General features: G+C 35.8%; 1 long non-coding RNA gene and 1 pseudogene across 1 annotated transcript; both read right to left on the bottom strand.

Moving 5' to 3' along the window:
- Nucleotides 1-2542: 2542 nt before the first annotated feature.
- On the bottom strand, nucleotides 2543-12951 carry LOC128552780 (uncharacterized). Its single transcript, XR_008369163.1, has 3 exons — nucleotides 12621-12951; nucleotides 5854-6051; nucleotides 2543-5228 (listed from the first exon to the last, which is right to left on the bottom strand). It is a non-coding gene; the product is annotated as an uncharacterized LOC128552780 (long non-coding RNA).
- An 8553-nt stretch (nucleotides 12952-21504) lies between these two features.
- Nucleotides 21505-23256, bottom strand: LOC128552782 (piggyBac transposable element-derived protein 4-like; annotated as a pseudogene).
- Nucleotides 23257-25265: the final 2009 nt, after the last annotated feature.

The following is a 25265-nucleotide window of genomic DNA, read 5'->3' as shown; positions in this document are numbered from 1 at the left end:
CATGTTCGGGGTTTATGGTACTAGTGTGCTGACACAATCACCTTAAATGTTCATTGCGCCCAATGTCTTTGCACTAGATTTTGTCGCATTAGTTTTGGGTAAATTTTTGTCATATTCGGGATATATATAATACTAGTGTGCTGACACAATCACCTTAAATGTTCATTGCGCCCAATGTCTTTGCACTAGATTTTGTCACATTAGTTTTGGGTAATTTTATGTCACGTTCGGGATTTATCATACTAGTGTGCTGACACAATCACCTTAAATGTTCATTGTGCCCAATGTCTTTGCACTAGATTTTGTCGCATTAGTTTTGGGTAAATTTATGTCATATTCGGGATATATATAATACTAGTGTGCTGACATAATCACCTTAAATGTTCATTGCGCCCAATGTCTTTGCACTAGATTTTGTCACATTAGTTTCGGGTAATTTTATGTCATATTCAGGATATATAATACTAGTGTGCTGACACAATCACCTTAAATGTTTATTGCGCCCAATGTCTTTGCACTAGATTTTGTCACATTAGTTTTGGGTAATTTTATGTCATATTCAGGATATATAATACTAGTGTGCTGACACAATCACCTTAAATGTTTATTGTGCCCAATGTCTTTGCACAAGATTTTGTCACATTAGTTTCGGGATTACTGATGTCTTCAGATGCGCGTTTATTTGAGAATATATATGTGTGTGTGTGGACACAACCACCTTAAATGTTTATATCGTGCCCACTGTTGTAAACTTATATTCTCACCTTAAATGTTCATTGTACCTAATGTCTCTGCACAAACTGATTTCTCTCAATAGCAAATGTAAACGTAACTTAAATAGTCTTGTAGATGTTGCGCGGTGCTATTCTGATCGAAACACTTTTTCACTTATATATACACTTTTTCTCTTTAACATTTATTCGTCAGAATAGCACTTGAAGAAAGGAAAGGAAACATCACTATATACTATGCAAATGCATTACTTTTAAATAATTTTTTGTTCTATCGAATAACGAAAACATTTTACTCTGTTACATCTCCATTAAAAATACAATACAATAATAACAATAAACCTACGAAAACTCAAGCATTAAGTAGTGCACATACTTAAAACTTACAAGTTCGGACTAAGATATTTATATCTTTCACCTATGCATCATGTTTAAATGAAATTATTAAAGCAAAACTCATTGTCAGTCTGTAAAATTATATGTAAGAGAATGTTCTTATGTTTTCATCATCTGATTAACAGTTCTATAAAGAAATATACTCTGTATGTAAATATATATATCAACTAGTCAACAAAATTAAAGTTCACACCATTGTGAAACTCACAAAAATGCTGTGCGTTAGACTTAGCCGCGAGTGGGGCTATACGCACCAATATGACACGATCGCTTATATCCCAGGGTTACAATAGCAACAAAAATATGTCTGTGATAAACATCCAACAGACGCCTATAGAAATTAGATCCTATAGAAAACACAAAAATTTGATACCTATTATACCTATATAATGATATCAAGCCCATAGAAACTTAGATTCTATGTAAACGAACAAAAAATCACTAAGAACCCTAAGGAAGCCTTAAAGAGACTCAATCTGAAGAACTTCTCTTAATATGACAGCTAATAAACATTTTCACATATACAAGACATTCTTAAGACTTTTTACTTATCGTATGTAAAAATTGTTAAAATTACTGAAATATATCAGCCTGAATTCTTAGCATGAAAAATGTATGGTGAACATCAATTAATAGGTAAAAGCAAAAATCTTAATATGAACAAACAGAAAATCAAATGATATACAATGATTTACACAAAATTATTTTACACTTTAAAATGGCATGGCATGGAGTTGTAACATTTTAAATGTATGATACTTAAAATCTTAGATCACCGAAATCATAAATTGAGCGGAAAGAAAGTGATGTTTCTTACGCGAATATTTAGTAACACTAATACTTAACACTGGTCTTTACCGCGATCAAGTGGAATATCTTTCATCATCTGGGTTGAGGGATATGTAGTTGGTCGCAAAATTGTAGACATCGACTTCTCTGGGTGATCTGGACATCTTGGAATGACATCATTGATGGTATACATCTGGTGGTTCTTCATGAACTTCTTGTTGACAATTCGATGGTTGATTGTAACCGCTTCATGGTTTTCTTTGGTAGTGTGTTTCGGTAGAAAACCTGAAGTAAACCATGTAGGAAGATTATGGTTATGGTCTGAACAGGGGTGGTCTTCTGGATAACTGCCTCTTGGTGATTTGGTGTTTCTTGTTTCTTCTCTGAAGTATGGCTTTGGTATTACAGTCCTCTGGTGTTTCTGGTTTGCCAAAGAAGGTACAATGTTGTAGTTTTGCAGTGGAGGACAGACGAGGCACTGCAGTCTGGTCTTGTTGTGGAGCCTGGTTGGTAGGTTGTGTCCCACTACAGAAACAGGATACAATTGTGGTAGTGGTGGTAGACCATCTTGAAGATAGTTGAATTTGATGTTGGCAAGAGCAGTGGTTTGAGGCGTTCTATGCTGGCCTGCTTGAAGCTTTCCTCCGTGACTGTATGAAGCTTCAAAGGCTGGCTGATGGTTTGTGTTTTCATCTGGCCGATTGCTTGTAGAAGATGGATGAGCAGGTAACGGATCATGCAGAGGTTGGAGTTGTATTGTTACTTCGGTGGTGGTGTTTCTTCTACCTGCTTCCAGTACAGGTCTATTCTGGTTTGCAGTTGTTGTAGCATCTCGTAGTAGTGGTGTTTTGTTTGTTGTCATTGATGCCTGGTCATCATCAGAAATTAAAGAATGACTTCTGATTTGGTTTCCGGAAGATAAGAAGTCATCACATACAGACGTGATGTGATGTGATGGTTCAGTTTGTAGTTGGTGTAGAGCGGTAGGACTGGTAGAGTACTGGTTTCTGGTGCCATCTTCTGTAGTTTTGCTCGGTAGAATGTACGGCTGTTTTGTGTTTCTTGGCAGCTGACAAAATCTTGGTATGACAATACTGAGAGAAATATTCTTTCTCTATTTGGTGGAAGCCAATAAACGGACAGAATTTTGAGGTTATTTTAGTAAAATGCCTGTGGAGTGCTCCGATGTTGAAAATTTTGAGAGGGTAGCCTTTTCGGACAAAATAATGAAGTCATCCACACAATAAAGCCAAAAGTAAATTGTGGATACTTAAAAATGTAGAGCACTTACGGACGCTGAAATGAATGAGTTATTAGTTGGCTAAGACTTCACTTCATAGATCTGAAACTGGGTCTGCTGCAGATCTCAGTGTAATATTGGAGAACTTGACTTGAACTGCTTGAGGGTCAAGGTCTCTAAAGGGAGTTGGCCTTTATAATTTAAAAGAGAACAATAGGCCTGGGCAGAAGAAAGAAAAGAGGTGTACAGCCATAAAAATCATATATAACACTTGCGTGCTCCAGCTTCCTCAACGTGCTCCAGCTTCCTCAACGTATAGCCAGAAATATGCTCTTACCGCTGTACTGAAATAATAACAAAACGATAAAATCATATAACGCCCAGTTTTACCCGACTTCCACACCGTATAGTCGGAAGGTTGTCAATGAATTTACCGTTCTATCTTACATGCTATTAAACTGAAACTAAGCTTTCTGAACAAACTCGCACCGAGCTTCAACCTTACGGCAATCCTTGTCAGTTGAAATAGAACAAATTGCTTAGCACAGTTGAAGGAAGAATAGAAAGGACAAGGTTATACTGTAGTGTGGCAGTTCACTTAGGTACTTAATTGCTGAATTTGCCTTCAAAAATAATTTTGAAAAATCTACTACTTCAAAAATACAAAAATTTACTATTTCAAAAATAAGCTGCTTCCAAGTTGAGAAAATTAACAATTTTCAAAACTATCCCGATTCTGACACCATTGTTGTGGGGAATAAAATTTTTAGTTTTTAACGCTGTCTTTTTGAACAGCCTGTCTATGTATGTTCGTTTAATAGTTTGCTTGGAAGCAGTGGTCTAAACTAGCTGTTTGCTAGTAGTAAATTATTACGTCAGAATAACTGACACGTCAGGATGACACCATCCTTTACTTTGAAAGGGAAAATAAAAACACAAAATGCTGAATAAATTTAGAAACCAATCAAATTTTTACTTATCTTTCTAAACTAATATTTTACAAAGTGATCTAAATATACAAGTTAGAAAAATGCCAAAAATACTGATAAAGATGACAAATCAGCTTAATGAATAAAAAGATTGAAGTTTCAAGTTCTGCCTAAAAGTAAATAATAATCTAAATAAATGGTATTATTAAGTATCTAAATGTATTTTTGTGACTCTGTACTTGTATGACTCTGTGTAAAATTAACAGCAATTTAAATTAATTACCAATAATAACTTAAGTATTTAAAGATGAAAATCTAAAGCAATTGCTGTTAAAACAATAGAATTTAAGTTACTTAATTAAAGAAAATTACTTACTAATTTAAAGAAAAATTACTATGAATTTAGTAAAACTGTTAGGTTAAATAAATAGCCAAAAATAAATACAAAATTAATTAATTATTAATTACTAAACCCTAAGAGAGTTTTTAAGATGTTGTCAGTCCAAAAATTCTTTGCAGAGTGAAGAAATGGCTCTGAAATTCTACTGAGGTAAACTCTTCCAGAATGCATTCAACCATGTAGGATGTAAAGTACATTCTGATTGGTCAGCATTTTTCTGATAAGCCATTCAACATTTATCTTACATATCAGCTATGACCTTGACAATGTTTATGTAAGCTCTTTGTCTTTAATCTAAAAATAGCTCAAAGTTCTTTCATAACTGGTCTTACTAAAAATAGCTGATGTAAATACAAAATGAAAATACATGTATGTAATGATATCAAATGCAGTTTGTTACAATAAAGATAAACTGGAAGTACTGTTGACTATGAAGTATATAAGCAATAATAAAGTATCAAATGAATATACTGAACTGTGTGGATGTGCACGAAGAATGATCTACATAGATAAATCAGCAGTCTTTAATAGACTAGCTGAATGCCCTTAATAGACTAGCTAAATGTCTATGCTTTCAAATCTTAAAATACCATACTATTTGTAAATACAACCATTTATGATAAAATATTAGACTGTTAGATAATATTATGCAATAATGAAACTATGTATTATGTAACATTATGTTGTAAAAATCCAACTTTACAACATATTCAAGGAGATACATCAGGAGGAGGTACATCAGTCTGAAAAGGAATTGTTTTTTCTATGTTATATACAGTACACTATCACAAATTTTATTTTTGTTATGCATTTATGGGCGAAATTTCCTTTTTTTTGTTTTTTGTTTCAATATGATTCAATTTTGCCATAGTATTTCAGTCATGTAATGGTGTTCAGTTAACCTATCAAGTGTTCCTGCATTCTTTACTAGAAATTACTTGTGCTCACAGACAACTTCCCATGGTAAATGAGTAAGAAATGGTGGACAAATGACTTAGACATGTTCTTCTCTCAAACTGTTAAAGATATTGCATGCATAGCATGCATAGCCAAAGGATCAAACTTACAAGTTTTCTTGATTCATAGTCTAGTGCTTTATATTCTGAGCTAGGCATACAAATTATCATAAGTGAAAGTTTCAAACCAAAACCAATACTCGGTCAAAATCAGACTGATCCATTTCAAATGTTTGTAAATGAAGTGCCTCCATTCAGGGTATCAATTTGGTTTCTGTATATTTTGCAAGCATGATTTTATTTATTGTTCTCCTTTATTTCCTTTTGAGTAAAAATAAAATCTAGCATGGTTTGAATTATAATAAAGTTTGCAAATTTAGGAAACACTGAGACTAACTTAGTCAATACATACTATAGTCTATACTTGAAATCACAGGCCAGACACCAGTACATTTATTGCCTTCAGTTCCATCAGTGTTTTGAAACATTGGTGAATGGTCCTAGAACAACTCAGAATGAATTATCCACTGTCATTAGCATCTTCTGAATCAGCACACAGCTCAACCATGACCTCTGTATAAGCTGAGGATCTTCATCAGCAGGCTGTGACCTGATATAAATTATATAAAAATGTTTGTCTGAAAATTGCTCTGTAACCAGGTTTAAATATATAGTTTATTCCATTTATAAGAAGGAATATCAATCTTTAAATTACACAAAGATTTTGATAATATAGAAAATCTTAAACACTAAGTTTGAGCGTTAGGTATACAAGATCAATGGTTATTGGGTACATAAGCTTATAATTATTAGCAACATAATTTTGATATCTACAAGAATCTTAATAAAATTGTGTGTTGGTGTGTACTGGTTCGAGTCGTAAATTCGGCCAGGTCGTAAAAATTCGGCCACCCACTTTAAAGCTTTTTTCAAGCCAGATGCTTGAGAACGCATTTGTGTCATCACAAGCACTTGTGTTAGCAACAAAGTCGGCAAAAAACAACAAGTTGAGATGAGTAGAAAAAAGTTGTCCTTCCCTAAAGTTGTATACTCTAGATAGTAAATATTTTGTGTCGCGTGACGTCATCGCACGCGCTCGTTTATGCTGAGGCCCGGCAATGGTTAATTCAAATCTAAACTTTATAATACGAAAAGAACATGCGCTAATTAGTATAAAACGCGTTTAAAACAAAGTAAATGAATATATAGTCCCTCAACGTCATTGAATTTCCATGTCTACGTTGTTTTTTTATGTTGACGTCATTTCCTTTTGAATTATCCGTTTCGAGGCCGTAATACGTTTATGCTTTGCCACGGAACGCGCATGTATAAAAAAGTGTTATAACAACACTTTAGGGCGAGAATCTCTTTAATCCCCTATTAAAACACCCCTGAAAAGTGACAAGAACAGCAGTTTTATGCCAGAATGTGTGATAAACAGTGACGTAAAACTTAAACTACGTCATGCTGTTGTGAGAAGGATGACAGGCGCTTTTTAAATCTCTGATAGCAAATATTTCCCACAAGGTATGCTATTGCAAATTGATTTCAGTTTGTTGAAAAAAGAACGATTTTGGCTGTGGCATCGATTTAATCCCAAGACAATGTTGAAAATATAACCAACTTCATGTTTAAAAAGTGGCCGAATATTTACAACCTCTAGAAGGTAAAATATGGAGGCTAAACCTGTCCGTTATTTTAAGCGCGGGTTTATTGTTTATCATACTTTACCCGCCGTTAATGATAACAATCAATGTTGCTTGTATTAAAGCACATATGGTAGAAATTTTGTACAAATCAATTGTATAAAGAAAGAAATATTTATGAAAAAACGCAAAAAGTGGCCTAATTTACGACTCGAACCAGTATTATATAAACCACATATAAAATATATAAACATATAAAACTTAACAGCATACTTTGAAACATATGCATTGACAATAAACATTTAAAACCGTTACCAAATCTGTGACATTTCAGGGATGCCTTACAATTGAAACAGCTTTTTCTTTCATAATGTTTTTCAAAAAAAACAACAACATATATTAGCATTTTATTGAGGAATTTTATATTCTGTCTCTATTTAGATCTACAATATAGAGAAGTGTTCAGAAAAAGAAGGAAAAGCTTTAATATACAAATATATATTCTACTGATTGGAAATTTCCCATCATAAAATGTTACTATACTGTCATACAGATTTTCAAACTTCTGTTTCAAAAATATATTTTGTTACCATGCTTGTGTCAAAAATAGGTTTTATATAGTCCTGTCTCAAATTATGATATATTACAAACCTGCAACATTTAAAAACAGGAATAAGCTAGGCCTTTATATGACACCTGTAGTTTGTGTCTCAAGTGAGACTAATGTTTATACCATTGTCTAACATGTCATATTGGTTATTCAGGAAGTCTGGGGGTGAAAGTGCATGTAATTAACAAGAGATCACAGAGTGATCTTGGCGCCCACCAATGTGCCATTTTTGAGTGTTCCAAATTTCATGACTTATTGACTAGCTCAAGGTCAAATTTTATTTCCGTACACAACACTGTGCATGTGGTCCAAATTCGAAAGCTGTAGCTTAAGAAATGTGAAAGTAGGTCACTAGATCAATTTCAAGGACAAAGTTCTTTGTACACAAAACTACGCATGTGCATCAAGTTTGAAGGCTGTAGTTTGAGAAATTTGAAAGTAGGTAACAAGGTCAGTCTTAAGGTCAAAGTTTATTTCAGTACACAAAACTATGCAAGTGGTCCAAATTTGAAGGCTGTAGCTTGAGAAATGTGAAAGTAGGTCACTAGGTCAAAATCAAGGTCAAATTACACTTCAGAACACAAATCTATGCATGTGGTCCAAATTTAAAGCCTGTACCTTCAAAAATGTGAAAGAAGGTCACTAGGTCAATGTCAAGGTCAAAGTTTGTTTCAGTACAGTACAATCCTATGCATATTGCAAATTTGAAGCCTGTAGATACAGAAATTTGAAAGTAGGTCACTAGGTCAATCTTAAGGTCAAAGTTCATTTCGGTACACAAAACTATGCAAGTGGTCCAGATTTGAAGGCTGTAGCTCGAGAAATGTGAAAGTAGGTCACAAGGTCGAAATCAAGGGCAAATTTTATTTCGGAACACAGAACTATGCATGTGGTCCAAATTTGAAGCCTGTACCTTCATAAATAAGAAAGTAGGTCACTAGGTCAATGTAAAGGTCAAAGTTTGTTTCGGTACATAAAACTAAGCATGTGGTCCAAATTTGAAGGCTGTAGCTTGAGAAATGTGAAAGTAGGTCACTAGGTCAAAATCAAGGTCAAATTTCATTTCGGAACAAAAAACTATGCATGTGGTCCAAATTTGAAGCCTGTACCTTCAAAAATGTGAAAGTAAGTCACTAGGTCAATGTCAAGGTCAAAGTTTTTTTCAGTGCATAAAACTATGTTTGTGGTCCAAATTTGAAGGCTGTAGCTACAGAAATGTGAAAGTATGTCACTAGGTCAAAATCAAGGTCAACTCATGTCAAGGTTCATCTTGCCACTCAAAACAATACATGTGGTCCAAATTTGAAAGTTGTAGGTTATTGACAAGAAGATTTTAAAAGCTTTTCCCTATATAAGTCTATATGAACCATGTGACCCCCAGGGCAGGGCCATATTTGACCCTAGGGGGATAATTTGAACAAACTTGGTAGAGAACCACTAGATGATGCTACATTACAAATGTCAAAGTCCTAGGCTTTGTGGTTTGGACAAGAAGATTTTCAAAGTTTTTCCCTATATAAGTCTATGTAAACCATGTGACCCCCGGGGCGGGGCCATATTTGACCCTAGGGGGATAATTTTAACAATCTTAGTAGAAGACCACTAGATAATGTCACATACAAAATATCAAAGCTCTAGGCCCTGTGGTTTTGAACAGGAGGTTTTCAAAGTTTTTCCCTATATAAGTCTATATAAATCACGTGACCCCCGGGGGGGGCCATATTAGACCCCAGGGAAATAATTTGAACCATCTTGGTAGAGGACCACTAGATGATGCTTCATACCAAATATCAAAGCCCTAGGCTATGTGGTTTTGCACAAGAAGATTTTTAAAGTTTTTCCCTATATAAATCTATGTAAATTATAGAAATAAACAAAGGGCCATAACTTACTAAAAAATTGTTGAACCAGTCTGATTTTCAGGGGGACACAACTAGGGTACCAATACATCATTCTGACAAAGTTTGGTCAAAATCCCCCTAGTAGTTTCTGAGGAGATGCGATAACGAGAAATTGTTAACGGAAGGACGGAAGGATGATGGACCACGGACGCAGAGTGATTTGAATAGCCCACCATCTGATGATGGTTGGCTAATAAAAATGGAACACATTTCAAACTGAAAGTGTAAGTAGAAATGAAAAGTAGAACTAGGATCATGTAAAGCCTTTGAGACCCCCTCATGTAAATTTTCATAAATACAAATCACATATACACAAGTAGCAGATACTTTCTATAAAGGTCACCTTGTTTGGTTATACTTTGTATTTGTCTTAAACACATGTACCTGTAACTGTCCACATTCTACCTTGTAGAAATGTCAATCTTTTTTTTTCAAACACATTTTTTTCTCTAAATTTGTTAGCTCAGGTGAGTTTTTCTGATCGCTCGATGTCCGGCGTCTGTCGTCCGGCGTCTGTCGTCTGTCTGTCAACATTTAGCTTGTGTATGCGATAGAGGCTGTATTTTTCAATTAATCTTCATGAATATTGGTCAGAATGATAACCTTGATGAAATCTAGGCCAAGTTCGAAAATGGGTCATCTCGGGTCAAAAACTAGGTCACTAGGTCAAATCAAAGACAAACCTTGTGTATGCGATAGAGGCTGTATTTTTCAATTAATGTTCATGAATATTGGTCAGAATGATAACCTTGATGAAATCTAGGCCAAGTTCGAAAATGGGTCATCTCGGGTCAAAAACTAGGTCACTAGGTCAAATCAAAGAAAAACCTTGTGTATGCAATAGAGGCTGTATTTTTCAATTAATCTTCATGAATATTGGTCAGAATGATAACCTTGATGAAATCTAGGCCGAGTTAGAAAATGGGTCATCTCGGGTCAAAAACTAGGTCACTAGGTCAAATCAAAGAGAAACCTTGTGTATGCGATAGAGGCTGTATTTTTCAATTGATCTTCATGAATATTGGTCAGAATGATTGCCTTGATGAAATCTAGGCCGAGTTCAAAAATGGGTCATCTAGGGTCAAAAACTAGGTCACTAGGTCAAATCAAAGAAAAACCTTGTGTATGCGATAGAGGCTGTATTTTTCAATTAATCTTCATGATTATTGGTCAGAATGATAACCTTGATAAAATCTAGGCCGAGTTCGAAAATGGGTCATCTTGGGTCAAAAACTAGGTCACTAGGTCAAATCAAAGAAAAACCTTGTGTATGCGATAGAGGCTGTATTTTTCAATTAATCTTCATGAATATTGGTCAGAATGATAACCTTGATGAAATCTAGGCCAAGTTCGAAAATGGGTCATCTAGGGTCAAAAACTAGGTCACTAGGTCAAATCAAAGAAAAACCTTGTGTATGCGATAGAGGCTGTATTTTTCAATTGATCTTCATGAATATTGGTCAGAATGATTGCCTTGATGAAATATAGGCCGAGTTCGAAAATGGGTCATCTCGGGTCAAAAACTAGGTCACTAGGTCAAATCAAAGAAAAACCTTGTGTATGCGATAGAGGCTGTATTTTTCAATTATTCCTAATGAGTTTTGGTCAGAATGATAACCTTGACGAAATCTAGGCCGAGTTCGAAAATGGGTCATCTCGGGTCAAAAACTAGGTCACTAGGTCAAATCAAAGAAAAACCTTGTGTATGCGATAGAGGCGGTATTTTTCAATTGATCTTCATGAATTTTGGTCAGAATAATTACCTTGATGAAATTTAGACCAAGTTCGAAAATGGGTCATCTGGGGTCAAAAACTAGGTCACTAGGTCAAATCAAAGAAAAACCTTGTGTATGCAATAGAGGCTGTATTTTTCAACTGATCTTCATGAAATTTAGCCAGAATGATTACCTTGATAAAATCTAGGCCGAGTTGGAAAATGAGTCATCTGGGGTCAAAACCTAGGTCACTAGGTCAAATCGAAGAAAAATATTGTGTATGCAGTAGAGGATGTATTTTTCAATTGATCTTCATGAAATTTGGTGAGAGTGATTGCCCTGATGAAATCTAGATCGAATTTGAATATGGGTCATCTGAGGTCAAAAACTAGGTCACTTGGTCAAATCAAAGAAAAAACTTGTGTATGTGATAGAGGCTGTATTTTTCAATTGATCTTCATGAATTTTGGTCAGAATGACTGCCTTGATAAAATCTAGGTCGAGTTTGAACATGGGTCATCTAGGATCCAAAACTAGGTCATATCTAAGAAAATGCTTGTTTTATCGCAAGAGACCAATTTTTTGGTCCAATCTTAATGAAAATTGGTCAAAATATTTGTTTCCATGAAATCACTAGGTCAAACATGTTTTACACTGTTATGGTGTGTTTCTTAGGTGAGTGACCTAGGGCCATCTTGGCCCTCTTGTTTTTGTTTTGTGTCTAACATACTTATGTAGGTACTCTGTTTAATGAAATCTAATTAACTTTTATATTTTTTTAAATATTGCATTTTTTTCCATTTTGACAGCTCTACCTGCTTTCACTTTCATTTTGCATTTTCAAAAAAATGTACATGGTTTGCAGCACTTTCAACTCACAGAGTACCTGGCGAAATATTAAGACGCAGAATTAATTTATAATCATGACAGAAATGACAAAATGATTTTGAAAAAGAAGATTGATATCTTCTACAAAATAGAATGTGAGTATTGTGAACAAATTGTGTTGTTCAAAGTTTGAAATGCCTACAGAAGAGATCGAATGCATAGCTATTTATGTCCCTGCAATCATTGATTGCAGTAATTAATATGTGAATCACAAAACAATGTATACTTACGGCTGCATATCTGATTCCCATGATAACATAAAATTGTCACACGTAGTGTAACAACATAGGCTGTGTTTACCTAATCCCATATTTGGTAAAGAAAACACATGCAATATGACGTAGTACCCTCGACTGTGTGTTTGATTGGTTCAAAAGTGACAGGTTTGAAGCTGATTAATTATAATATTGAAGCAATACCTTTGTACAAACATACAATTTGGATATATCCCGAAACTGTACATGTTGTTTATGAACATTTCTCAACGCTTCGTTTCGTCTCAGTAAATGAATAAATCCACTGCCCCCAACTATGCACTGGTGTTCGTGGGAAAGTTCACGCGGCTCCTTGGATGTTTGGCCGCTTATGTCTTAAAAAATTACGGCTCAGCTGAGAAAAATCTCAAGACTTGAGAAAAAGTTTAGTGAAAGCCAACTTGAGAAATTTCTCAGCTGAGACAATTCTCACACAATTCTGAGAAAATCTTGAGCTGAGAATTTTCTCACTTTGAGAATGTTAGTGAAAGCGGGGCCTGGTTACAAGTTATCAACATTAGCTCATATATATGTTATAAACTGTTAAAAGCATGAAGAATAAGCATGATAGAAAAATTTTACCATGCAATACAAATCCTCTACATGCATTGACATTGACATTGCGAGTAGGTGGTCCCTTTACAAACAAAATTAAAGAAATTATTTGAAAAGTTCTTATATGCCGGAGCATGCATAAGAAGTTTTACAGAAAAACAGTTTGTTGGGAAATGAGGAAATGTTGAAAGATAATTATTTCAAAGTTGTGGTTCACAGAAACCATAATTTTTTATTATCATATAATGTAATGTATGTCTTCTATTCACTGACGAAGTTTCATGGACCTAAGTCAACCTTAGTCACTTACATTATAGATCTCAGAATACAAATTATACAGTTTCCGTTGCAAAAACTACCAAAAATTTTGTCCAAGAAAAGAATAATATAACATGAATAATCTCTAAATTGCACATTTTCACAACGCAGATGTCATGAATCTTTCTTATATACTTTTGGAATGTCATAGAATTCATTTTTTTGGACAAACGGTAAACTTGAAGTCCTCGTTGAACCGTAAGGTTACTAGGAATATGTCTGTGTCTAGATTCAAATCTAATATTACAAGAAATTTAGCAAGTATAATACCCACCTGCCAAAGTGTAGAAAATATTTTAATGAAAATCTTTTTTGATTTAGACAGGAATGGACAGATACTAAAACAAACTACATGTGTCTGTAAAAGTTGAAACAAGTAACAAGATATAATACAACCAGAGCAACTGACTAGTCATACAAAATTAATGAAAATATAAACTCAACAAGGAAATCTATTTGAAAGTCACTGATGCTTTGGTAAGTTATGGTCCCATGACTTGATATTTCGATCTAACCGCATGTAAAAGAAGTATTATGGGAAACTATGCTTCAAAGTTAAGGTAACCATAACAATTAAATAAATATACAACTGTAAAAGGAATCTACAAAAATGTGCGCATTCTGAAATTACATTACTGTACCTATCAACAAAGAAAATATTAAAGACAAAAGGTTAAAAATAACTCAACAGTGGCACTTCCTATGTTCATTTCAATATAAATATGCTTATTGATTCCTTTATTTAATTTGTTAATATGTTTTTTATGCCCCCGCTTTGGGGGGGGAGGCATATAGATTTGCTCTTGTCCGTCCGTCCATCTGTCTGTCCGTCCGTCCATCTGTCCGTCCTTCCGAAAATGTTGTGTCGCGCGTAGCTCTGGAAGTATTTGACGTAGAGTCACAAAACTTTACAGGAATGTTGGTCAGCAAGTGTAGTTGTGCACCTGGGGTTTCGCGTCCGGATTCATTCAGTCATGTAGAAGTTATGGCCCCTGACTTTGTAAAAATTGGTCATTTTAATGTTGTGTCGTGCCTAGCTCCAAAAGTATATGACCTAGAGTCACAAAACTTTACAGGCATGTTGGTCAGCATGTGTAGTTGTGCACCTGGGGTTTCGTGCCCGGATTCATCCAGACATGTAGGAGTTATGGCCCCTGACTTAGTAAAAAATTGGTTATTTTAATGTTGTGTCGCGCATAGCTCCAAAAGTATTTGACCTAGAATCACCAGTTGACAGGAATGTTGGTCAGCATGTGTAGTTGTGCACCTGGGGTTTCACGTCCTGATTCATGCAGTCATGTAGAAGTTATGGCCCCTGACTTTGTAAAAATTGGTCATTTTAATGTTATGTCGTGCCTAGCTCCAAAAGTATATGACCTAGAGTCACAAAACTTTGCAGGCATGTTGGTCAGCATGTGTAGTTGTGCACCTGGGGTTTCGCGTCTGGATTCATCCAGTCATGTAGGAGTTATGGCCCCTGACTTAGTAAAAAATTGGTCATTTTAATGTTGTGTTGTGCATAGCCCCAAAAGTATTTGACCTAGAATCACCAAAGTTTACAGGAATGTTGGTCAGCATGTGTAGTTGTGCACCTGGGGTTTCGCATCCGGATTCATTCAGTATTGTAGGAGTTCTGGCCGCTGACTAATGTCATGTAGTGGGGGCATCTGTGTCCCATCGACACATTTCTAGTTTCAAGGAATTTTATGCAGGCAAAGTGTAATTTTCTGTATTTTTATTTTTTAATATTCTCTTCGAAGTTTACTTATTGTAAAATACATGAATGCTCCCTTGTCCGCAATTCACGCGTTGCAGTATGGTATATCTGCGGTGTGTTCTATTTATAGAAAATTAGATAGGTAAGTAGGTCATGCTCAGGTCAGAAATAGAAAACTTGACTTACAGAGTAACCTCCCTTATCAATAAATCGGATCAACATTTTGACGAAATTATAAATAAAAAAATATTTTCTGCTCTACAAATAAGGAGAGGAAAGACACTGATAATTAACAGTGTTTTATACCACATAATAAGTTGCATTACATACATTTCTTACGTTTTCTTTTTGCAATTATTTGTTTATATAGTAAAATCTATTGTGCAATATCGTGGGTCCTTTTACAAACTATTCACTGTGTTCAGTTTATCATTCCGAAACTATTCATTACCATCTTTACAGGGTCCAAAATATCCCATATACTGGACACCTCCTGGCGTCGTTGAACAAAATTTATTTACAACTTCTAATTTAGTGTTATTATAAGACCATTTTTCATTTCTGTCTAAAATTCCACCATTGTTTGAAAACAATTTTTGTGCCCCCCCCCCCCCCTCCCAACCTATAGATTTGGTCTTGTCCGTGCGTGCGTCGAGTTCGTGACGAGCCTAGCTCAAAAGCATTTGATATAAATTGATGAAACCTTGCATGAGTCTTTATCATGATATGAACTTGCGCACCTCCTATTTTTTGTCTGGCTCCGCCCCCTATTTTCAGCATTATGGCCCCTGAAATAGTCAAAAATGCACATTTTCAACTTATGATGCACCTAGCTCAAAAAGTATTTGATATAAAATGATGAAACCTTGCATGAGTCTTTATCATAGTATGAACTTGCGCACCTCCTATTTTTCGTCTGGCTCTGCCCCCTATTTTAAGCTCACCTGAGCACAAAGTGCTCAAGGTGAGCTTTTGTGAACGCCCTGTGTCCGTCGTCCGTCCTCCGTCGTCGTCCGTTCATCGTCGTGCTCAAGGTGAGCTTTTGTGATCGCCCAGTGTCCGTCGTCGTCCGTCCGTCGTCAACAATTTGACTGTTAACATGTGGGTTCGAGCCTCACTCTGGGCGTTGAATTCTTCATGTGAGGAAGCTATCCAGCTGGATTACGGAAGGTCGGTGGTTTTATCCAGGCACCCGCTCGTGATGAAATAATGCACGGAGGGGCACCTGGGGTCTTCCTCCACCATCAAAGCTGGAAAGTCGCCATATGACCTATAATTGTGTCGGTGCAACGTTAAACCCAACAAAATAAATAAAATAAATAAATATCTTCATGAAACTTGGTCAGAATGGTAATCTTGATGATCTTTAGGTCCAGTTTGAATCTAGGTCATGTAGGGCCAAAAACTAGGTCACCAGATCAAATCAAAGGAAAAGCTTGTTAACACTGTAGAGGCCACATTTATGACCATATCTTAATGAAACTTGGTCAGAATGTTAATCGTTATGATCTTTAGGTCAAGTTCAAATCTGGGACAGGTGGGGACAAAAACTAGGTCACTTGGTCAAATCAAAGGAAAAGCTTGTTAACACTCCAGAGGCCACATTTATGACTTTATTTTCATGAAACTTAGTCAGAATGTTAATCTTGATGATCTTAAGGTCAGTTTCGAATCTGGGACATGTAGGGTCAAAAATTAGGTCACCGGGTCAAATCAAAGGAAAAGTTAATTAGCACTTTAGAGGCCACATTTATGCCATATCTTAATGAAACTTAATTGGAATGTTAATCTTGATGATCTTTAGGTGAAGTTTAAATCTGGGTCAGATGGGGCCAAAAACTAGGTCACCAGGTCAAATCATAGGAAAAGCTAGTGAACACTTTAGAGACAATATTTATGACTATATCTTTATGAAACTTAGTCAGAATGTTAACCTTGATAATCTTTAGCTCAAAATCCAATCTGGGTCATGTGGGGTCAAAAACTAGGTCACTGGGTCAAATCAAAGGAAAAGCTAGTTAACACTCTAGAGGTCACATTTATGACCATATCTTAATGAAACTTGGTCAGAATGTTAATCTTGATGATCTTTAGGTCAATAGGTTAGGTGAGCAATACAGGGCCTTCATGGCCCGCTTGTCTGAGTTATGGCCCCTGAAATAGTCAGAAATGCACATTTTCAGCTTGTGACGCACCTAGCTCAAAAAGTGTTTAATATAGATTGATGAAACCTTGCATGAGTCTTTATCATGATACGAACTTGGGCACCCCCTATTTTTTGTCTGGCTCCGCACCTTATTTTCAGAGTTATGGCCCCTGAAATAGTCAAAAATGCACATTTTCACCTTGTGATGCACCTAGCTCAAAAAGTATTTAATATAAATGGTTGAAAACTTGCATAAGTCTTTATCATGATATAAACTTGCACACCTTTTATTTTTTGGCTGGCTCAGAAATGCACATTTTCAGCTTGTGACGCACCTAGCTCAAAAAGTATTTGATGCAAATTCATGATTCCGTGCTTGAGTCTTTATCATGATGTGTCCTTGCACTTTTTTGGCATTCTTCCTGAGAATCTTCGCATTTATTACAGAGTTATGGCCCTTGAAATAGCCAAAATAGTGGATTTTTTGTTTAAAAAAAACAAAGCTCAAACATAGCTCAAAAAGTATATGGCCTAGAATAATGAATCCTTTTCATAAAATGTTTGTTTAGGCTATACCCCATTAAGACTGCAAACATTTGAATTATTCCTCCTTATTTGTGACAAATGTACCCGTGGGGGGCACGTCCTGTGTCCTACAGACACATTCTTGTTGTTTTATTGTTCCTTCTCATGAGAAGGAACACTTATGGTGAACATGTCACACTTGACTGAGCAGGTAATGGATACAAGGGTATCATCAAAGGCATCTGAATTCCAGTAGGCGCCACCATTTTGTACTCATGCATATTCATTAAAAATAGCCTCTTTGCCAATGTGTTTTACGCATCTTTAAGCCAATCTTTAGTGAAATACAACTACGTAATAAACAGACCTACAAAAACAGTAATTTAGTTTAAACTAAACTAAACTCCTAAATCTTACATGTCATATTGTAGAATAGAGATTAACTAAATGCATATTCATCATCTAAAAAAAGACTCCCGCCCAAAAATATCGTCTACTATTATTCTTCTCGGCTGCATTCTTTGCAGCTTCCAGAGGTTCTTTTTACGATTTTATTTCATACCAACTTTATTATTTTAACATTTTAAGTATAACCATCAAAACATACTGCACTAAGGCCAGAGTTTTTTTATCTTTCGTTTTACGGGAGATTTTTGAAAAATGAGCAGGGGGAGGAGGGAATAAAAATAAAAATAAAAAGCTTGAAAGTGAGCATCTCGGAAAAAAATAAAAATAAAATAGAATTTTTTAAGATTTTTTTTATTTTGATGAACTTTCGTTTCAAGTTTTGTTTACTTGTGTTTGTGTCCAGTATTTAATATTGTGATGTATTGTTATGTTTTAAGACTATAAAAGCCATTTATACAGGATGAACATTGAATAAAATTTTCATGCATGCTTGTGAATAAACTGCTTCAGGCACTGTAACTCACACTGGCAAGTCTTTAAAATTCAGAAAGCTTGTTTTACTTAATTTAAGTGGAAGACAAAAATTATTTTATCTGTTACAACAGCCACAGTAAATTTCAGTGACAGCAAGTAGAGACTAAACACGTCTGGTATAAAGTGGCTTAGTAGTGTAGTAGTTTTGGTGGTTTGGTTTGCTTGCATCTTCTGCTGTGTAACCTCTGCTTTTTATACATAATATTTACTTATTGTATCTTTCACCAATATCATCTTTAACAGCTAACTTTACAGTTTATGCCAGCTCATAATATACTGGATTTTATCAGCAAAATAAAGTATTTAATAACTTTGAATAACAGTCACAGTGCAGAGGGCAAGATTTTTTTTTCAGTCATGAAAAATGAAAGATAATCTAAAAAAAGTAATCTGAAAATTTACTTCATTTAACTCTGTAATTTGCACCTTTTTATAATACACTTAGTTCAAGTACCGAAGTTGCTTCTGTAATTTGCACCTTTTTATACTACACTAAGTCAAGTACTGAAGTTGCATCACTTTTTATTAAAATATTGTCTCCAATAAAAAGTATTCTTTATTATTCTTTATACACTTATGAATTCTATTGAAGTTACAAAAGAAATGGACCATCTGTCTGAGATTTTGCCAACACTACCAGCTGCTTTATGCCAGACAGTCCCAAGCCTGTGTAAAATGTGAGGGGTCACCATTGAAATAGAAATGTAAAAAAAATCTGCTGTTACAAACATTTATTTGTTCTGCAAACAACTAATGTTTTGAATAAAATTTAATGTCAAAGCACCTTTGATATAATTGTATTACCTTTCTATGGCAAACTTTAAGTTGAATCTATTGAAAACAAAATGTGAGTAAGAGAATCTTTAGACAATTTAATACTTTAAATACAGTCACTTTTATGAAAGGAGTATTATGTACAATAGTATTATTTCCCGAAAAATATATTTTTTGAAAAGTGTCTAAAAAAATCTGGACACAATCATCGTCCATCCACCCGTGTAGAAAGAGAGAAAAAAAACGTTAAAGATTATCGGTAACTATTCAGTGATAAACTAAGTAATGTTGACCTTGTTTTCATGATCAATTTACACCCCCTCTAAGAGCTAAAAGAAATGTGTCAGTATCTTGACATCTGAAGCGGAGATCAAAGCGGTATTTTTGCTCGAGATTGTCATGGCATTACGTCATGTTTTCGCGCCATGTGACATATCACTGTCTGATCGTACCGCATCGGTTCTTAAAATTGCTGAGAAATAGAAATCAATAAAAAATTTCTTCTTTAATTTATCAAAAGCGAATGTGCTATATCCCGTATAAAAGGTAAATGTCTCAAACGATAGTTACTATAGTGGATATCCTACCTCTGTGACCTATTTGCCCTCAAGGAATTTACATTATTGTTTGACAAGAAAAACTTTTAAATTGTTGGTAAAAAATACATGTACAAAGATTCATTTAAAACTTATTAAAAACCGCAGTGACATCACATTGCTTTATTTTAAAATCGCATTTCTACTCACGTTCACGAGGTCACGTAACCTATTCTGCCGCACTAACAGAAATCTGTTTGCCAAAAATCGTCTTACTCCATGTATTGTAATCGCAGCCGCTTTTTCATTATTTAAGATTTTTTTATTCTGTTTTTTGTACTTTCTGGTCAAAAGTCTGAATTTTAAGCCCATAGTATTCATCATTTATTTACTTTTAGAAAGAAATAAGTAACTAAGATCGCGCTGTTTGAATTTTTACAAATGATTATATGAAAATTCGACCGTTTTTATAGAATTTTGCCTACATTTCTGTCGATATCTTATTAAAATCATTATAGAATTCAAAAAGTATTATTTCTCAAGGGGTGTTGAAAACTTGATGCGAAAATATTAAAAAACGAATGCACTACGCACGGTTTTTGTGTACGTGTCGATGTAAATTAGATGTTACGATAGGTCACACGTGCTTGTGGAATGGAAAATTACCGGCATGACGTTTTGATATCTTTACGATTCGCGGGTAAATTCCAGTCAATCCAGGTAGCGACTGAACCATCTCAAAGTTTGTTGACGTTTTGTAGATGTAATTTCTGAATTTTGGTAAAGTAAGGACGTAAAAAAACCACTCGCCCGATCGGCCGAGTACACAGCGAGGTCCACTCGTCCTACTCAGACTTAACTCGCCAATGCGAGCAGGCGAGTGGAATTTTACACCCTGTTAATGCCGATAAATGTACGGCAAAACACGATATTTTGCACGCGTTAAACTCCCTTCCTGTGAAATTACGTCCAGGTAAAAATACACTAATTTTATTTTCTTTGGGGCTGTAAACAACCGACCGGCGGAAAAAATAAAATAAAACTCGGGAAAATGAATTTTAATTTTATTCCACTTTTGCAATATTTAGGACCGGCGCTCCCGTAAAACGAAAAATAAAAAAACTCTGGCCTAATAAAGTTATTCGAGATTTTTTACTTGTCTGTGAATGCTATTGCACGATACGTACCGTCGCCGGATTACGACATTTCAATTACTTCCCTTGTTTTTTTATCTAAAACTGTATAATGCATTTCTTCACTTTACTGAGCTATAAATATTTCGAACTTTGTAATTTCATACCTTTTGATTAATTGTTTTGTAATTTTCAAGTTATGAACTTTTTGTACGCACTTTTTGAAATCCATCAGTTTGTTGGTGCCAACTTCTATAAAAGCCCCTTTTCTCCTGGTTTAGTCGTTCTGGAGCTGTGAGTATCCATACATGCAATGCAATTACTGGCATATGGCAGAACTTTTCATCCATTGTATTGCTAAATAAAATTAGGCAAACATACGACCAAATTCTGATCTGTGCCACTAGGACAGCTGTCGACATTGGTTCCCGAAATAACAGAACCTATAACAGTAACCACCGCTGCCCTTGATGCCACCATCAGATTCACAGCACAAGTATATTTTTATCCCGAATCTTGCTCGCTTGAGGGGTATGTATTGCCGGAAAAGCAACAGGCCTTTCCACAATAGCAGGCTTTCGTCCACACATACATCCTTTCTTGGTTCGTAAACTGTCTGAAATTTTTCAAACAAGTGATCAATCACTGGTCTTATTTTATATAGCCTGTCATAATTAGGATCATTTCTGTCTGGTAAATTATTGTTACATGAAAATGTAGGAATTTCAGTATCAGTTGAAATCTATTGCGAGTCATTAGCAGATTGAACACCGGCACATTGAACAATATCTTTTTTGTCCAGTACATTTCAATAGAAGGTAGATTTACAATACCCATCAACAAAACAATAGCTAGAAACTGTTTCATTTCATCATTGCGGATATCGGTCCAATCATGAACTCTAGAAAATTGCTTGAGATTTGTTGTTGCCCGATATTGTTCAGCATATAGGTTGGTTTGAATGCACAAATGATTTATAAAATATTCGTTGAAAAACAGTTCTAAATAATCAATCGGCTGAAAATTACTAGTATCTTGGGTAATACCAGGATTCCTAGAGAAAGGAATGTCATTTGGTGGCTGTATTCCTGCATAAGTCCATTCAGAAGTTAGCGTATGCTGCTGTCGAGCACCTCTACCGCGTCCCCTGCCACGCCCCCTGGCGCCACGCCCCCTTGCCGATGTACCCGATGTACTTGGTGTAGGTTGACCTCTGCCCCTACCCCTGCCCCTAGACACATTATTATTTACTCTTGGGCGTTTTAGCTGGGGAGTAGGAGTGTAATCACTGTCACTTTCATCCTGCATGTCACTTTCTGATGAGGAAGAATGTCTACTTTCGTTTTCAGCATCATCATTTTGTGAAGGTGCATCCAAAACAACTGGTAACAAAGGCGGAGAATTTTCAGAATAATTGTCAACTGTCTCATTTTCTGTTTCCGTGTCAGAATATAAGTCATCGTCACCACTATCTGAGTCATTTTGGATTTCTGCAATAACTTCTGCAACCGAGAAACGCGATCTAGTATTCCTACGATAAGCAGCCATCTTGGAATAACAAAATTTTGCTTCGAAACGGTTTTCCTTCGTAAAAATTCAACATGTATACGCCATTTTGACATCACGTGATCAGTGTACATTACGCGAAAGTTAACTCTAGGAACGTGTTTACAGACAGTATAACTGAGTTACTTCCCTTAGATAAAATCGTTCTCTAAACGTATGATGAAATTACCCCGAGCGTGACTCGGGGTAATGGCGTATAGATATCACTTACTACCACGAGCGGCGCTCGGGGTAGGGCAGTTAAGAGGTTAAACAATTTCAGGACGATAACGCCCGCCCACTTAGCTCAGTAGGTAAGAGCGTTGGTCTACGGATCGCGGGGTCGCGAGTTCGATCCTCGGGCGGGGCGTATGTTCTCCGTGACTATTTGATAAACGACATTGTGTCTGAAATCATTAGTCCTCCACCTCTGATAATTCATGTGGGGAAGTTGGCAGTTACTTGCGGAGAACAGGTTTGTACTGGTACAGAATCCAGGAACACTGGTTAGGTTAACTGCCCGCCGTTATATGACTGAAATACTGTTGAAAAACGGCGTTAAACCCAAAACAAACAAACAAACAAATCAGGACAATAACTTGAAAACTGTTGGGCTTAGGATCAAGAAACTTAATAGGGAGGTTGTTCATGACCAGCAGATGACCCCTATTGATTTTGAGGTCAGTAGGTCAAAGGTCAAGGTCAAATAGACCCAGAATAGAATTTTTGTGTACAGTGACCAAATAATTTCTGTTCCTTGTGCAATTACTGAATGCATCAAGGGGGGCATTTCGTGTTCTATGAGCTCTTGTTATGTAAAGTAATGATAATAGATTCCCACCAACTATCAGGCAGTAGAGAAAATTTGGTGCCTTCCAGTAGGGGATTTATTGCATGGCAATACTTCATTCACTTGTTTTTCACTGGTATGGAACTACACTTGAATGCATAATAATATGAATTATAAATGATAGAAAATTCCTTACAAAATATTCTTCAATAAAGGTATAGATGTATAAAAATAATAACAGGATCATAACTCTTTACATTCTATTATAAATAAATGTAAAATGAATCAGGAAACATAATATAAGTATTTACACTTTTTATGCCCCCGAAGGGAGGCATATAGTTTTTGAACCGTCTGTCCGTCTGTCAGTCTGTCGGTCTGTCAGTCTGTCCGCAATTTTCGTGTCCGGTCCATATCTTTGTCATCGATGGATGGATTTTCAAATAACTTGGCATGAATGTGTACCACAGTAAGACGACGTGTCGCGCGCAAGACCCAGGTCCGTAGCTCAAAGGTCAAGGTCACACTTAGACATTAAAGGAGAGTGCATTGATGGGCGTGTCCGGTCCATATCTTTGTCATCGATGGATGGATTTTCAAATAACTTGGCATGAATGTGTACCACAGTAAGACGACGTGTCGCGCGCAAGACCCAGGTCCGTAGCTCAAAGGTCAAGGTCACACTTAGACATTAAAGGATAGTGCATTGATGGGCGTGTCCGGTCCATATCTTTGTCATCGATGGATGGATTTTCAAATAACTTGGCATGAATGTGTACCACAGTAAGACAACGTGTCGCGCGCAAAACCCAGGTCCGTAGCTCAAAGGTCAAGGTCACACTTAGACATTAAAGGATAGTGCATTGATGGGTGTGTCCGGTCCATATCTTTGTCAACCATGGATGGATTTTCAAATAACTTGGCATGAATGTGTACCACAGTAAGACGACGTGTCGCGCGCAAGACCCAGGTCCGTAGTTCAAAGGTCAAGGTCACACTTAGACGTTAAAGGTCATTTTTCATGATAGTGCATTGATGGGCATGTCCGGTCCATTTCTTTGTCATTCATGCATGGATTTTAAAATAACTACGCATGAATGTGTGGCACAGTAAGACGACGTGTCGCGCGCAAGACCCAGCTCCGTAGGTCAAAGGTCCTAAACTCTAACATCGGCCATAACTACTCATTCAAAGTGCCATCGGGGGCATATGTCATCCTATGGAGACAGCTCTTGTTCTACATATATTCTGACGTCACAATATTATGACATGATGCACGTGATGTTGTGCGGAAAAACTGGATGAAATTTAGTTAAAACCATTAAAATGCATAAAATGAATAGAAAATTTGTTTGTTTCAGTGTAAGATCAAAATATATTTCACTTGTGAACACCATAATTTACATTTTTCAATTGTGGCTGCGCCACTCGTGAAAATATTGCATTTATAGCATTCACTCAGAAAAATATATTTCGATCTCAAACTAAAACAAACAAATAGCCTCAATATATCTTCTTTTCTTTGCAAATATCACAGGAACAAATTATTACAGGTATCAAAATATATCAATTTTTTGTTCTTCCTTCTAAAATTGTATTTTTAACACACTCGGTATAACTCTTTGCTGCAAAAGATGATGGATCTGACAAAAATTCGTAATACTTAAATCCATATAAACTTAGAAATTCAAATATAATGTCCTTGCAATGACTGCTTCTCCAGATAGGAATAATCCTATGCTCTTTCCCGTTTGCATCTTTTAGCCCTTTGGTTAGAATATTCTCATTCACAAACCTTAACAACTTATCGTCTCTCAGATTTTCAGTAG

The sequence above is a fragment of the Mercenaria mercenaria genome, unplaced genomic scaffold, assembly GCF_021730395.1.
Source record: "Mercenaria mercenaria strain notata unplaced genomic scaffold, MADL_Memer_1 contig_3148, whole genome shotgun sequence".
Classification (NCBI taxonomy): Eukaryota; Metazoa; Mollusca; class Bivalvia; order Venerida; family Veneridae; genus Mercenaria; species Mercenaria mercenaria.
This window is presented reverse-complemented; position numbering and strand designations above follow the sequence as displayed.